The sequence below is a fragment of the Eptesicus fuscus genome, chromosome 22, assembly GCF_027574615.1.
Source record: "Eptesicus fuscus isolate TK198812 chromosome 22, DD_ASM_mEF_20220401, whole genome shotgun sequence".
Lineage (NCBI taxonomy): Eukaryota > Metazoa > Chordata > Mammalia > Chiroptera > Vespertilionidae > Eptesicus > Eptesicus fuscus.
In genome coordinates this window covers 30,511,540-30,527,853 of record NC_072494.1, presented here as the reverse complement: position 1 = coordinate 30,527,853, position 16,314 = coordinate 30,511,540, and the positions used below count along the sequence as shown (strand labels likewise).

Below are 16,314 nucleotides of genomic sequence, written 5' to 3'. Positions count from 1 at the left end.
CTTGATGTTAGAACAGGAATTAATCAGCAAATATGAGACTATTACCCACAGAGGGATCCGCGTAGGAGATCATGAGGGAGAAAGAAACCGAGTACATACAATCTGGGAACTTCACAAAGCACAGACAGCAAGAACAAGGTGAGGAAGGGCAGCTCATGCAGGCCTTGTGGTCCACGTGGAAAACCGTTCATTGCCTCCGAGGCTTCCATTTCCCTTTCTCCCTTCCCGACAGAACCCTGAGGAGGGTTCCTGGAGCCATCACTCTCTACACTGCCAAACGCTTCAGGGGGCACTGATCTCACCCCCAGCTTAAAGAGTGGCTCCTGATTGGTCTAAGTAAGCCAATCAATAAAGGGCATACCTTTGGCGAGTCTTACTGGGCTAAGAGTGTGCACATGATCGAAAGTGGCTCAATCAGGGTTGCAGAGAGAAGCTCAGATTCCGTGCTGGGAAAACATTCACTGTCTCTTTTCCACCGTTCCACTCAGCGAAGGGAGGAATCCACCCTTAGACGAAGCCAGAGCTGGGTGCAGCAGAACAGAGAGGTAGACAGAACCGGGGTTCTAAGTAACATTTTTGAGCTGCAAAATCAACCAACCCCAGAGCCTGCCCCAAGTCACCCTTGTTTCCTTGCTACTTAAGATCTCTGAATTTGCTCCTCCTTTACATTCTTTGGACACTACCATGGAACTCCCCCAACCCCCTGGTAAATCTCTCTATTCTCTTTGCTGGGTCCCTTTCCACCTTCCAAGGTTCCTCTGAACTTCTCTCCACACATTCTCTCACCTACTCCCAAGGCTCCCTTCTTTACTTAGGGTCTGCCCAGGAAGTGTTGGCATTTCCTTGTGACATCTCCTCTAAGTGATGGTCCAGCTTGAAAACCTCCAGTAAACTCACTGGTAAAGCAAAGACGTTCCAGACTGATGTACAGTTGATCCTTGAGCAACACAGGTTTGAACTGCACGGATCTACTTATATGTGAATTTTTTTTTCAATAAATATACAGTCATCCGTTTGGATCCCCAGGTTTCCCATCATGGACTCAATCAAATGAGGATGGAAAACAGTATTTTCCATCCATGGTTGGAAACCCCAGATGCAAATGCCATTTTATATAAGGGACTTGAGCATCCGGGAATTTTGGTATCCATAGTAGCCCTGTAACCAATACTTCACAGATATTGAGGGATGAGTGCAGTTAAGTTTTGGGGGAGTCAAAAGTTATATTCAGTTTTTCAACTGCATGCGGGCGGGGGGGGGGGGGGGGGCGGGCTCGGGGCTCGGTGTCCCTCACCCTCCACATTGTTTGAGGATCAAGTGTAGTTTCTTTTTAGAATTGGCAGCTACTCCTGATTTTCCAACTTCAGAAATAGTTACTTAAAATGTATATAAAGAAGCCCAAAGATCCCAGCAGCTGCTCACAGGCTTGCTCTCAAAAGCCATATCTGCATCGCTTCTTTCTTCTCCATATTACAGATTGGCTTCCTCTGCTCCTTGGTTATGTGGAAGAATGAGGTCAGTAGCAGGTCACCATCTGAGCCAGTCCCATCGTCAACCTCCCAGAGAGAGACAGACATCACTTTCTCAGCTCTACTGCCAAGTTCAGGAAGAGTTTGGATTCACCCATCTCAGGTCAGGTGCTCCTAGACAGGGATTGTGTATTAGCACAGTGGTCTCCAATAAACATGGAGGGAAAGTGCAGAGTAGGCAGTTTCCAGAAGAGCCTATTCACAGAAATAGGAGGAGTGCGCCCAGCTGGTGTGGCTCAGTGGTTGATTATCAACCTATGAACCAGGAGGTCACGGTTCGATTCCTGGTCAGGGCACATGCCCAGGTTTCAGGCTCAATCTCCAGTAGTGGGGGAGGGGAGGAAGTGTGTGTATAAGAGGCAGTCAATCAATGATTCTCTCTCATCATTGATGTTTCTATCTCTCTCTCCCTCTCCCTTTCTCTCTAGAATCAAAAATATATATTAAAAAAAAGAAATATGGGGAGTGCTAGGCCATCAAAACAACAGGGTTCCAGGACAAGGACCCTTCCCTATGAGTGAGAGGATAACTCTTGGAGAAAAGGGTTAAGGATGTGGGGCAGACACTCCAACATTTCATTCAGGTTAGAGACCTTGGGGTCATCTTTTACTCCCACCACCACCCCACCACCATCCACTCACTTCCCTAATGTCTAGTAAGACTAATTTCTATTACTTCTTCTTTCAACATACTTCCTGGTCACCCCTCTCTTTCCTTTCTCATTCTAGTTCCTCAGTTTTAGTCCTTATTGCCCAACCTCCTGCGGTCTCTAATAATCACTAGTGTGCCAGACTTTCCCCTTCTCCCATCCATTCTACAGGCAGCCTAGTCTTCTTAACATACCACCTGGGAGAGGTCAGGCCATCTGGCTGCCTGGAGAATTAAGTCCAAACCCTTTGGCTGGCTAATCAAGACTGTCCCCAGCTGTAACAGCATGACAAATTGCCTCCTCTGTATCTGTGACCTCCCAGGCCTTTACATGGAACCTCACAAACATGTGTCCAGGGTGCGATTCCACCTACCCCCCCAGCCTTAGGAGTAGGGCTTGAATAACTTAAGCCCATCAACATTGCCCCTTCACCCTGACCCTGTGATAGGTAGACAGACATGAGCAGAGCAAGGACGATGGGCCAGGTACAGAAGGTCACCTGGGTGCCTAGCAAAGGACAAAATGTAGGGTGGGACCTTTCCCCCAGAGTGACCTTTCCTCCTCTAGCGTATGGCTGGTCATGTGGTTTGGACCCTCTGATCTTTCCTCCCTACAGGTAACAGCTAGGCCTCCGTTGTATTTCTGTTCCAGGCTCAGAAAAGCAACGAAACCAGCCATGGCTGCCCTCAGGACCAACCAATCAATGGAGACCACAACCCTGAAAGGACACACCTGGAAAGCTGCAGAATATTCTATTAAGATCTTCCCCTGGGACCGTCCCTAAAATCTCCACCCTTAAGCCCTTAGGACAGAGGACTCCTGTGTTGTGCCTGCCTATCTCTTTCCCGTTCCCTTTCCCTTTTCCCTCCGCCTTCCCCTAGGTGGTTGTCATTACCTTCCCCACTCCCAAGCTCCTAGGACCCTTCCTTTACCTCTATAACTTGTTTCCTAAGCCCATTATTTTCTACCTCTGTGATTTTATGAATAAGTGTTCTCTTACAGTTTGGATCTTGGCTCTAAATTCTTTCCTCGTCGGAACCCATGTACTGAGGTTGCTGAACCCAGGTCTGGTCTGACCCTGTGGGTCAGACACCGAGTGCCATTCCCGCCGCCTACAACAACCCTAGTGACAGGTTCAGAAAAAGGCCCTGAACTAGGTCCCCTCCGGCCAGCACATCCTCCAGGCCAGGGTCATTGGCTCAGGGGATGGCATGGGAGCCCAGAGGACCCACCTGGAGGCCCTTTCTCCTCCCGCACAGGAATAAAGAAGCTTATATTCCCAGGGGCTGCGATCAGCCATCTTTTTCTCAGGAATAGCTGGAAGCAGGGCCACGTGCCTAAAAACAATTTTCTGAAAGCCAATTGCTGAAAGCCAACGTCTGAATCAAATAAAAATATATATATATGCATTTTCATCGACTGTTTTAAAAAAAGACTATTCCTTAAATTATACTGTTGGCAAATTGGTCATTCGACAGATTGACTTAGCGCCAGGCTGGGAGATGTGGGATGACGGCTCCTTAGGAAGAAGAGTGGAAAGGCATACATGCAAGGTCCTTGTTGTGGCCTTAGAACTCTGGACTGGACCTCAACTAAAGCCTACGACACCTGCCGACTTTCCCCAGACAGGAGTCATCCCTCCCTGTCTTTCTGCAAGAGCCACCTGGTCCCCTTCTCACACTGGCTTTGCTGTGTGTGTGTTCTGGTCCCATCTCTGTGATGGGTGTTGTTCCCTTGTAATGTCTGTGTACATCCGCCCTCCCGACCCTGTTTCTACCTCAGGGGTCCTTTCAGCTCCCGCTCCCTCCAAGTATCTCATTTTCTTCGGCAGTCCGCCCCAGCTTTTCTAGAGAGAATCTGATTGGAATAACAAATATTTTCCCACCGGGCCATGCTGCCTGTAGCCTGCAGTTGACCAGTTACCAGGTCAGGCATTCACCCTGGTCCAGATACTTGTGGGCAGGTGATGGGTTGTAGAGCCCCATTGGGCTGCCCCTTCCATAGGGTTGAGGGAGGGGTGGCCTCGCCATTTAGAAATGGACTGTGGGCATGGCAGGACCAGCCTGCTCCACTGAGTCATTTAAAATATTGTTCATTGTTTATTACCTACATTTGCACGTGTTTGTTTCTTATCCCTTCAACTATTATGAATGCCCTTAACAACAGAGATGATGCCCCTAAGTGTCTGGAATAAAACATATTAACTATAAGTAATAGTTACCGAGCACGTACCGTGTACCAGGCATAGTTCTAACTGCTTCATAAAATAACCCTCAGTCTAAGCCTCACCTTTTAGCATCGCCGAATCTGTGCTCTTAGCACAAGCCTCCTCCTCCTCCAGCGGGTGCTCTCTACTTGTTTATTGCAATTGCAGATCCCGTGCCGAAACGGAAAAGCACCCTCTCTCTTTGTGCTGCCTTCATTTTCACTGGCCTCCTTGTTCCAGGAAGACTTACTTTTTGGCACAAAGTCTCTCTTTCACAGTCAGTACACTAATGCCAGAGGAATATCAACTGAGCAAAAGACAACCCATTTTCAAACCATCATGAGCCAAATGCCCCTCCCTTCCCCCACGTTTTCCTGGCACTGCTCTGCAGAAATCTGGATCCAGGGGCCGCGTGTGAGGTGGCTTCTGCAGGCGCGAGCAATTGCTAGACAGACGTGCGAGCTGGAGAGCCCGCCAGGGAATCATTTCAGCTGCTTCCACCTTCCATTCATGCCAAGTTCAGGGGCAGGAGGGGAGTCTTAGCCCAGATTTCCCTGGCATGATCTCCAAGGATCCTGAAGCTGGGCGCTGGGGTATTCCAACCCCAGCAGTTAGTCCATTAACCCCTAGCACCCCCAGCTCCCCAGTGACACTCCCCTGCCAAGGGTGACTGTGCCTCCCTGCCCCCCTTCCCCACACTCTGCCAGGGCCAGTGAGCAACAAGCTGTCTAAGGGCTATGTGGACGCTCCCAACCTCCTTCTGAGACAGAAGGGGACAGGTGTGTCCACTAGAAAGATGGAGACGTGAAGGCAGAATTTGGGAGCCATGAGGTCTTGCTGGTTGCTGGGAGTGGGGGGGAGCACTCAGGTTCTCAGCCAAGGTCTCCTCTGGTTCCAAGACTTCCCTTCTCTGTCTGACTCTCTTCCCCAGACCCCTCACACCCATGCCAACAGGCAACGCTTTCTGTTCAGTACCCAGACCCCCTTCACATCACTTCCACTCCTTCACTGAATCCTGACGTGAACACAGAGGTGCTGGAGGAAAAGGGAAGCAGCGTGGGCCAGAGGGGGATGGGAGAGGAAGCAGAGACTCTGCTGACCTCGCCCGAGCCGGAAGGCCTGCCTCAGGTCCAGGAAAGCCACACTGGACTCTGTGTTCCAGGGCAGCAAGGTGGTCTGGGAGGAGCCCGGGGAAGCCTTTCCAATAAATGGGACAGGGAGAGATTCTGAGGGAGAGAGAATCCTCCCCCTCTTTGTCCCTCGCTTACCCCAACCAGTCCAGCCACTGACCCCCTCAGCTGTCCCTCTCTCTTCTGAATAGGCGCATAATAGTAGCTAGGAATGTCCCACCTGGAAGAGGCCTTAGAACACATCTTGCCCAGCTCCATCTTTTTATAGTTGAGGAAACCGAGGCCCACAGAGAGGTCATATCTTCACCAAGGTCATACAGCTAATGAGAAGTAAAGCTGAGATGAAAAACCAGTGCTGGTACCCCATGAGGCTCCTCTGATTCATCCATACAAAGGCCCCCACAGAGATGTGCGGGCCAGCTCCCCAGCGCAGCGTTGGAGAACCTGGGCCCCGAACCTCTTCCCCAGGGGCCGATCCACCCTGTCACAGACTCTATTCCACCCAGGCGCCTTCTTCACCGTGGTGGGTGGCGCTCCCAAAGCAGGCTGCTCTGTGCGAGGCTGCGGTCAGACCACGGCCCCCACACCACGCATAGTCCAGGTGCTCCCTGCGACCCGACTGTGCCCAGGAGGAAGTGGGCAGACACCAGGGGCACAGCTGCTTCCCCCCCAAACCAGCCACGCTGGCTGGCACTGCTGCTTTCTGCCCTCTGCTAGGTCCTGGAACTCTCCAGGGTTCATTCTGCAACCCCCCCCCTCCTCACCTGCCATAGCTCCCCGTTTAGTAGGTGGGTGGGGGGCCCTCTGGAACCATAGGAAGATCTCCCCATGCCTTGCCCTCTGGCCACCCTTTTGAAATTCCAAGCAATCTAAAAAGACAGGATGGAAGCTCCGAGCCTTTCGGGCACTCCTCTGTGCCCAGAATTGTTACTTCTCAGTCTCTAGGAGGAGAAGGCTGGGGTTGTGGGGTTGGGCATGAGGGGCAGGGCATCAGGGCCTGCTTCAAACTATCTTAGGAAAAGTCAGGATGAGTGTCCTAGGCAAAGGCTATTAATAAGCCTCCTTGCACACGCTCCGCTTTCCTTTCCGGAGCGAGCTGTGTGATGATGAGTCAGCAAGGCCCATGGTGAACCCTGGAAGCAGAACTGACTCCCCGCAGGGGAAGTGGAGGCTGTGAGGCTGCACTTTTCACCGGCCTCTGGCCTCACCCCGCCCCTCCCTCCTCTGAGTGTGCAATCTGCTCAGCTGGTGCGTTACCCATGTTGTCAGTTCTGATTCTGAAACCAGAATTTAAATCAGCAAAAGCACCCAGGAAGTCCTTCCTCCCACTTCCCCTCCTTGCTTTCTCCTCATTGAGCCAGGGGCCCGGGAAGAGGACCCATCCCTGCGATGCAGACGGCGGTGGCTTGAGCAATATTTGTGCCCCATTATACACCTACCTACCTGCTGGCTCACTCTGGGACGAGCTCCCAAGGTAGGTTAGACACACACTATTGAACCCCAGGCACCGTGACAAGCGGTTTTACCTATCTCATCCTCACTGCAACCCCATGAGCGATATATTGATAGCTCGCTTTCACGGATGAAAAATCAAAACGGTAAGAGATTAAGCTATTAGCCTAAGAAGCCAATGTCATTGATCAAGTGTCTAACACAGGCATCCTCAAACTACGGCCCGCGGGCCACATGCGGGTGTTTTTGCCGTTTTGTTTTTTTACTTCAAAATAAGATATGTGCAGTGTGCATAGGAATTTGTTCATAGTTTTTTTTTTTTAAACTATAGTCCGGCCCTCCAACGGTCTGAGGGACAGTGAACTGGCCCCCTGTTTAAAAAGTTTGAGGACCCCTGGTCTAACATATGCCAAGGATTTGCGTAGAGTGTTTTAAAGATAGGTAAAGATCCTCATTTTACAGATGAGGAAACTGAGGCTGGCAGAGGCGACCCAGGAAATAGCAGTTGCATGACTTGCTTCTGAGTCTGCCTGACCCTCAAGCCAGTGCTCCCTCCAGGCCACAGGGCAGCAGGGACTCCAACCACGTTTCTGCCTCTAAATCCACCACACCCACTGCCTCTCCAGAAAAGGACTTGTCTTGCATGCCCAGATTGATGCCTATCAGTCTGGGAGACTGGTATCGGTACTAGCAGGCAGGCCTCCAGGCAGACTTCCCTTATCACAAATTACACCTTTGCACCTCCATCCTCTTCAAGGAGGGGGGGTGAGGGGAGGTTAGCAGGGCTGATCCCAAGGTGTCAGTTCAGGAGAGTAAAAGTTAAGAGAGTGGCCTGAAGGGAACACTTTCTTGAGACCAAGATGATATGAGCCGACCTTATTGTCAGCCCCGGATTGAATGAAGGGGCCTTCAAGATAACAGATATAACATCAGCCTGGCAATTTTTATCACATCATAAAAGTTCTGTGGCTCATGGTTGGTAACTTTAGATGTAGGAATCTTTGACTCTCAGGAAAGCTGTATACAGAGAGGGTAGTGAGGAGATCAACAAGGGTATTTTAACCTCTGGTTTCTAAGACACTCCAAGGGACAGGTACAAAGAGTCAGGATGTTTTTAACACCAGGGAAGAGCAGTAAGTCGATGCTTCTTGAGCCCATTTCCCCAACACCCTATCAGAAATAGCCCTTCTCTAACCCACACTGCATTATGTACTAACTTGTTTATTTTCTATCTCCCCTCTCCCCCATAGGAATGTTAGCTCCCCAAGAACAAGGATTCTGTCTTTTGTTTGCTACTGTTCCTCAGAGGCAAGAACACATACTAGTCAGTAAAGGTGTGTCGAATGAATGAGTGCATGAGTGAATGAATAAGTGAATGAGTAGATGTACCTTGAGGGGTCCTTTGACCACCTGTAGATACCTTCCATGCCAGCTTCTCTGGGGAGTGGGTGTCAGCGTCCTCTAAACCTAGCCTCCCTCTCCACACCACCTCCCTGGGCTCTGCTCTTTGGGGGAAGGAAGAGGGTGCTGGTGCTGGGAAGAACCTCCTGTTGTGACCTATTAAGCCCTGAACAGAGGATGTAGGAGATACAGTTCCCACCCCATCCCAAGGGGACCCCCATTGTTGAGAGTTTCCCCACTGGAATGTGGCTGAAACCAGCTGTGGAGAGCAGGGAAATTTCTGGAGGGCGCCCACCCCAGGTGACGATGAGCCATCCAGCTGCACACCCCCAGGCTCATCCCTCTCCCAGCTAAACCGCACGTACACAGGGGCAGACACCGGCAAGTGCTGTCTCTATCCCCAGCCACGGGGATGACAAGACGCTCGGCATGCTCACATGAAAGGGGCTCTCCTTGCGGAGGGCCGGGCTGCACACTCCCGCTGAGCTCCCTGGAATGGGAAGCTGGTCCCTCTCAGCTCCTGATTACACTGTGGAAGATTAAAGGCTTCCTTTCAGAGAGAGCAGTCCCCGGAGCCAAACAACTCGGAAGGCTGGTCAGCATCCTCTTGCGAGGGCTGCTCTTGGCAGCCAGGGATGGAGTGAGTGGCTCCCTCCCCGGCCAACAGGCCTGAGTCAAAGCCAAGGTGCCCAGGCCCCAAGAGGCCCCCGTGAGCTGCAGCCTTCCTCCGGCTCCTGGGCTCAGCCTCCGCCTCCTTGGTGAGCGCAGCTGCCTTGGTGCGCCTCGTGGGAACGGGCTGGAGGTCCTCACTCACTGGTACCCCGAGAACTGCTGATGTGTGTCAAGGGGAAGAAGGGCACTCTGGGGAAATGAGCTCAGGAGAGGGTGAGGGGTGGAGGGTGGGGGAGTTTTGCTCCCTGAGCTTGCCATGTGCAAGCCACCAGGGGCCGGAGCCAGTCAGACCCTGGTCTCCTGGCCTAGGGCCCCCAAACCTGCTAAAGAGCCAAAGCATCTGGAGCTCCGGGTAAGAACGCAGATGGAAGGCCCCACCCTGCAAGCTTACTGCATCCTAGGTGTGACCTAGAAACCTGGGCTTATACGAAGCCCCCAGATAATTCTGGTGCAGCCCGGTCTGAGTGCATCTGAATGCAGGGAGGTGGACAGGCTCATCGGGTGAGGAGTCAGGAAACAGGACTCTGGCCTCAGCGCTGTCAGGTGACTTTGGGGAACGTCACTTCACTTCTCTGGGCCTCCATTTCCTCATCAGTAGAGTACAGAACTTGAACCATTTGTCCCCTTCCCCAGAGTGTGCCTCAAGGGGATGTATAGCTGGTCCCTTCTCCATCCCCGAGTCCTGTGGTACTTCAGGACACTGGCTGGGAGGACGACTTCTCAGGGGCTCTGATAACAACAGTGACAGCCGTCATCTTTCATTCAGAGCCCGGCTCTGCACTGAGCACTTGGTCCTCACTGCCTCCTGTACTCTTCTCAACAACCCTCCAAGCAGCGCTGCCTGCAGGGATGGACACTGCCTAGGTCTGCACTGTCCAGCACAGTGGCCACCAGCCACACGTGGCTGTTGAGCATCTGAAATGTGGCTGGTGCAACTGAGAAATAGATTTTATTTCTTTTAATTACATTTAAACAGCCACACCTGGCAGGCTCCCAGGAGACAGTGTCCCAGTTGGGAGTCAAGCTCCTGACAAAGGCAAAGGCCACACGGCATCCTCAATGGGTGAGAATGTCTCCTTTATCCACAGAGGCAGAAACTGCCCACACCCACAGTGAGACATGTGCTGCTGGGGGGGGGGGGGGGTCCTTGTGGCGTCCCCATAGTCCATGTGCAGTGGCCACACGATGTGCTGTGTGCACGAACAGGCTCACACACACACACATGGGATGGTGTTAGAGGAGGAAGCTGAAGCTGGAAACCATCAGGCCTTTTTCATCAGAAAGGATGCTCTCTCTGGGGTCTTGGGGAAGCGCTGTAGAAGCCCAAGGCTGGGCCTTCTGGAAACACGGCCTGTCCATGCCATCAACCGTCGCTCCAGGAGAGCGTCAGGATCGACTCCAAGTGTCCCTGTGGGGAGTGCAGGGCCCGGCAGGATGGGCAGCCTCCTTACACACTCACACTCACACATCCACACCCATTCACACCCACCACACATGCTTCGCACATGCATATGTATTCACAGGCTCACACCCTCACACGCTCACTCACACGCTGTCATGCTCGCACACATTCACTCTCATACACACTCACACTCATACACGCACACTTATTTTCACACATACCACACAGTACACAGGAACAGCAGGGCGATGTGTTAGGGCTGGGGATTGCCGGGGAGGGAGAGATGGAGCTGGGAAGGGAAAAGCTGATTTCTCGGGGGATTAGGCAAAGCATGCAAAATGAAAAGGACTCCAACCCGCTGCTTTTTTCCCGAAGATGATTCTCTTCTCACCCCAAGGTCAGAGGGTCTGGGTGTCAGGAGAGCAATATCCCCGCTGTGGTCAGTGCTGCCCACACTCCTGACCATGGGCCAGGTGGAATGCTTTCCAGCCTGATGAGCCAGAGACCCAGGCGTTCTGCAGAGAGGCCCCTCCAAGCTTCCCAAACAGCCCCAAGAACCCTACCTACCCACCCTCCTGGGGCCTCCCAAGAACTTCCCATAAACACTGCTTTTAGCCTTTGTTACAGCTGGGTCTCCTGGCCTCCACCCCCAGACCCTGCCCCAGGCCACTGGTCCACCCCAGGACTGGGCCTTCTTCCTGGCATGCCCCCTGGCCCAGGCCTCACTGTGCACAGGCCCAGCAGCTTTGCCCCTACAAACAGAACCCCTGTATCTTCAATGGCCTCTGGATGCTCACATGGCTGGAGTCCTAGCCTTGGACCTTGGCCCTGCACATTTTCTGTTCCTCCCATTGTTTCTGTAGCCTGTGATCTCGCCAAGAGCCGCCCTGGGTGGAGGGGAGGCCTCTGCTCAGCAGCTCACTTGGCCCTCGGATTCCCAGAGCCCCCTGCAGTCCTTGGCTTCCTGCATCCTTTTCACACATCCTGGATGAAAAATCCTCTTCTGGATCTCTGGCCTGAACCCCCAGCCTGCACCAGGACCACCTCACAGAACTCAGAGTCCGCAACTCCTGCCCAAGCCCACTGCAGGCGAGCGAGTGTGGACAGTAGAAGATTGGTGGCTGCTCAGAACAAGGGTCTCCCCGTCCCCTTCCGTCCCCAGGAAGCAAAGGAAAGAGCCTCTACTCTGAAGGGAGGGGCAGGCCAGTTGCTTCTGACCAGGGAAGCCAGAGAAAAGGGGAATTCCAGCGTCCCTCGTGCTGGCCAGTGACTGACAGCTCAGTTTGGCTCTGAGAGCACACCTGGCAGGACGCCCTGAGGAAGCCCGGCTCCTCCTCTGTGCGCCACAGCCCCGGCTTCAGAACAGGCATCCTGGAGTCGGGGCCAGGCCTGAATGCAAACACATGTTTTTTCTTTCTTTACACTTATTAGCAGCAGCGTCTTGCACCCCAGAGCCTCCGCCCTTCTTCCTTACCAGCCTCACTCCCTTGGCCTGGTGTCTGGGCCCTGTGTTAATGAGACCCTGCATTTCTCAAGCTCTCTTTGATCCAGATTTTAATGAGCTCAGCCCGGCCCATCAGGCGCCTGGGCCAGAGAGTCCGCTCCTTCCCAAGGTGGGTGCTGCGAGGAAGCAGGAGGCTGCAGAGAGCTTTGGTCTCTCTGCTTGTCTCGGGTCTCAAACTGTCACTGGGGTCCATAATAGTGTGGGACTTGGCAATGGGTCCCCTCAGCGTGAAGAAGCTGGGCATATCCCCACATGCTAGGCAGTGCTGTTTATTCATTCATTCACTCATACAATCAACACATTACCTACTGAAAGGCAGTAGCCTAGTGTGGAGGTCGGGAGCAGAGGTCAAACTCAATGGAAGCACAGGGTTGGGGCAAGCAAGGAAAGTGGGGTCTGCTGTACCCCTGGGAAAATGCCACATGTGACTGTGATCTCCTGAAACCCATAAGGAGGACACCATATCTTTTTTTAAAGTTTCTAGAGTCTGGCACTAAGTCTAATACATAAGGTTTCCTTGGTAAAGGGTCAATGGCTGAATAAATGAATGAATGAATGAATGTATGCCTGAATTAAGGATGAATTGAGGCTCTGGGCCCGTGGCCCATGGTCCTCTGGAAGGAGGCCTGCAGCTCTGGGAGAGCAGGAAGCGGGAGGGAGGCACCAGAAAGCGCCTGGTAAGTGCATTTCTGCCTGCCCCCCGCCCCTGCTTCTTGTTAACTATTGCAATTATAGAACCGAGGAGGAGGGTTGGATGCTGAGACACTCGGGCAAAAGTGACTGGAGCCACCAGAGAGAGAAGAGGCAATGGTGGCTTTGGTGTTTGTTTAGAAAGTGAGTGGATGGGGGAGTGGGAATGGCAGTGGCTTGGAATTACTCTGATTCTCAATCCTCTACTAACCCTTTCCGAGGAATGCCATTTGGTTCCGGTCTCTCCCTTCCTTCCAGAAGCCCCCGGAACAACTCCACAGCATCAGTGGATGTTGGGTGTGTGTGTGTGTGAATATATCAACTATCACAAACTCAATTCAGTTCCACTCAACCAAGATGTAGCAAACTTTACCCAGGGCCTCCTTGGAATAAGTATATAAAGTGTGAACCCCAGCTCACAGTCTAGTGAAGCTGACAGACAAGCAACCCCCCTGTACAATGCTGGTGGAAGAGACACACATTCCCCGGGGCAGCCCCCTGCTCAGGGGATCTGACCCAGCGCGGCGGTCAGTTGTGAAGTGGAAAGCTCCTATGAGGACAGGGTCGCGTCCTAGTCCCTGTCCCGGGCACAGCGCCACACAGGGACGGAGCAGGGCCTCGGTGACTATGAAATGACTTCAGGAACCAAAACCTCAGGGAGTAGAACAATCAAGATAAGAAACCAGAACAACTGGCCCCAAAATAAGTGGAGTCAACTCAGGGAACTCTAAGGTAATTCTAATTTGTCATTTCAGAGCGATCCAAGCAGATACGGATGGCATCTGCAAACCAAAAACAGGTTGACGAGACAGGCAAAGGATGATTTAAAACTGTAATTACTAAAATAAAGTATTTAGTGTACAGGCAACAATAAAAAGATGAAGCAATCTTCCAGAGAGAGAGAGAGAGAGAGAGAAGAAAAGAGAATAAATCTAAGAAGCCCAACATTCAAGCAAGGAAATAAAGAGGGATTATTCAAGAAATAAGAGAAGACAGTACCCTAAACCTGAAGAGTCAAGCCTTCCAGTTGAAAGGCCTACTACGTATCACACGGGATGAATGAGGACAAAAAGAAGCCCACATCGGTAGATACGTTTTCCCAAAACTACCTGAAGCCTTTATACCTGAAGGCAAATGTTGACCACAGACCTTCAGCAACTCCCACCTAATGGTGGGCAGAGCCCTGAGCTGTTCCGGCCCAGGCTACCTGATAGGGCAGAGGCAGGTTCGCGTAGACACTAGACACCCGTGGCTTGCTTATTGTAAGGGCAATAAAAGCAAATAGGTTAAAGCCCATTTATAAATATATATTTATATTCCTGTGGACATTGCCCCTGCAACTGTCTTCCACGTGAAGTAACTTCACGTGACCTCTCTCTGAGAGGCTTAAAAGCATGAACTCTGGAGCCACCCTGTCTGGGTTTGAATCCTATCTCTGCCTTTTACTAGCTTGGGCAAGTTACTTATCCTTTCTGTGCCTCAGTTTTCTCATCTATAAAATGGGAATGAAAATGCAACCTGCCTCAGAGGGCCGCTGCGATGGTTCAGTCATTAATGTCTACTAAATTGTGTATGACAGCAACTTGCCTAAGAACAAACACTAGAGGAGTGCCTGCTACTATTATTTAAAGACATAAAGGTAGCCAACTGAAGAATTGCAAAGTATCAGCAAAATAACCAAGTGTTTGGGGGAGGGGGGGGGGGTTGGAGGTAGCAGGGAGTGAAAGATGTCAGAGGATGAGCTAGGTTCCTCATCTTTCGAGCCAGGGCATTGGTGGACATGTACAGGGATGGGAGACCAGTCCACGCCAGTTTAAGCTCACCCTTGGGGGCTATGGACGGGACATCAGAACTAAAACCAGAAACGGTTACAGAGGATTCCCTGTGGGGTGGGGTGGAAGGGGATGATGAGGTTTCTGACTTTAAGTTCTCCCTGCTGTTTGATTTCATACATACATATATGAAATGTATACTTTTAAAACAAGTAGTCTTAGTTTTAAACGAGCTGCTAGGGTCAGCGGTGTGCTGGAGCTGCCAGGCCGCGGGGGAAGTATTTACACTCGCCAACGCTCCAGCCAGAGCTTTGTGCTTGGAGGTGGTTTATCAGCACCCCGCCCCTCCCATAAGCCAGTTCGCTCTGTGGTCACTTTTAACTCTGATCCTCCTGCTGAAAACTCCGAAGGTCAGAGCATGGTGAGCCCTTCCCGTGGACTGTGTTCATCCTGAGACTTAAGGGAAGTATCATTTCTCCCTCCTGCTCCTCGGGGGGTTTCGGGTCTGCCTGAGCCCTGAGGACCCGGCACTGCCGTCCAGCCCAGGTGCATCCCGGTGCCCGTCCCTCCTGCACGGTAGCAGAGCTGTGCAGCCTGGGTGTCACTCATCCACTTATCCCAAATGCATGTGTTGTGCATCTGTTACAGGCCAGGCATGGGCCCGGGAGCCTCGTCCCAGGACAAAGCCCCCAGGGCTGCCTCCTGCCTCGCCAGTAGCTCGAAGGCCCTAGGAGCTTGGCAGCAGCTGGGAAGTGGGAGTCCTTTTAAGTGAGTGGTTCTCAGCCTTGCGGGAGCATCCGAATCACAGGCGGCTGGGCCCGGAGCTCCTGATTCAGTGGAAGTCACCGGTGGGTCAGGGATTGCATTTCGAACAAGCTCCCAGGTGCAGGGATGCTTGTGCTGCTGGTCTGCAGACCACACTTTAGAAGCGACTGCTCTGGAGATCCCACACCGGACACCGCCTCTCCAGGGCAGGCAAGAGCCATGGGAGAAGGCTGGCATTCCCACCCTCCAGGCACTTGACTTCTCACAGCCTCCTGGCGCAGTGGCTGCGCGTGCACACAGCCGGGGAAGGGGCAGCTGAGCCCAGCTCCCTGGTGTGAACGCACACACACTTGTGCAAACGCACACACACTTGTGCAAACGCCTTCGCATTGACTCACGAGCAATTTTCGGCTTCGGTGGCACAGACGTCAGTGCCGTGGTCACTTTGTGAGTGACCTGGGCTAGTGACCCACTCCCTCTGCGGTGCCATCCCTCCCATTGTCACGTGGGGCTACTGAGCATCAACATCACGGGACTGCTCTGGGCACATGCTAAATGGAACAGGGCTTGCAACGTGCTCTGCACACAGTACATGCCTAACACGTGGAGGCCTGGACAGAAATAAAAGTGCTCTCCTTACCCATTTGCGGTGCTGACTATCTGTGTGAGGCGGTTCGGACTGGCGGGGGGGTTGTTTTTGGTGTGCACTGTGTCCCCCAGCAGACTAGCCTTTGGGGCTGGGGCAGTCACCTTCCTCCTGTATCTTCCCACAGGGCTCTGCTCCCAGGCCTTTAATTCCGTGCACAGACAGAAGGACAGACAGAACTCAACTGCTCCAGCTCCATGCTGGAGAGGAGGACTTACTATTCCAGGGGAGGGAGGCCTCTGGCTCAGAAGTTTCCTTTCTCTGAAAACGCTATTAAAAAAAGAGAGGATAGAGGAATTTAGTTTGTAAGTGTATATGTGTGTCCTTTTTACTACCTATCCCCACCCACCACATACATTGTCAAAGGAGGTTTTATTTTTTGCACTTTGCATAGTGCCTTTATTGTGCAGAAAAGGTTTTCTGCTCATCGTCTTTGGCTACTGTGTCAAAACATAAACATAAACAGCTGCAGGTTTGACAATACAAGCGATGGCTA

At 52.2% G+C, this 16,314-nt stretch overlaps 1 long non-coding RNA gene across 1 annotated transcript; it reads right to left on the bottom strand.

The window, feature by feature from the left end:
- Positions 1–424: 424 nt before the first annotated feature.
- On the bottom strand, positions 425–16,074 carry LOC129147875 (uncharacterized). The gene is made up of 3 exons (XR_008555093.1): positions 16,037–16,074; positions 1,423–1,643; positions 425–523 (listed from the first exon to the last, which is right to left on the bottom strand). It is a non-coding gene; the product is annotated as an uncharacterized LOC129147875 (long non-coding RNA).
- Between the last annotated feature and the right edge of the window lie 240 nt (positions 16,075–16,314).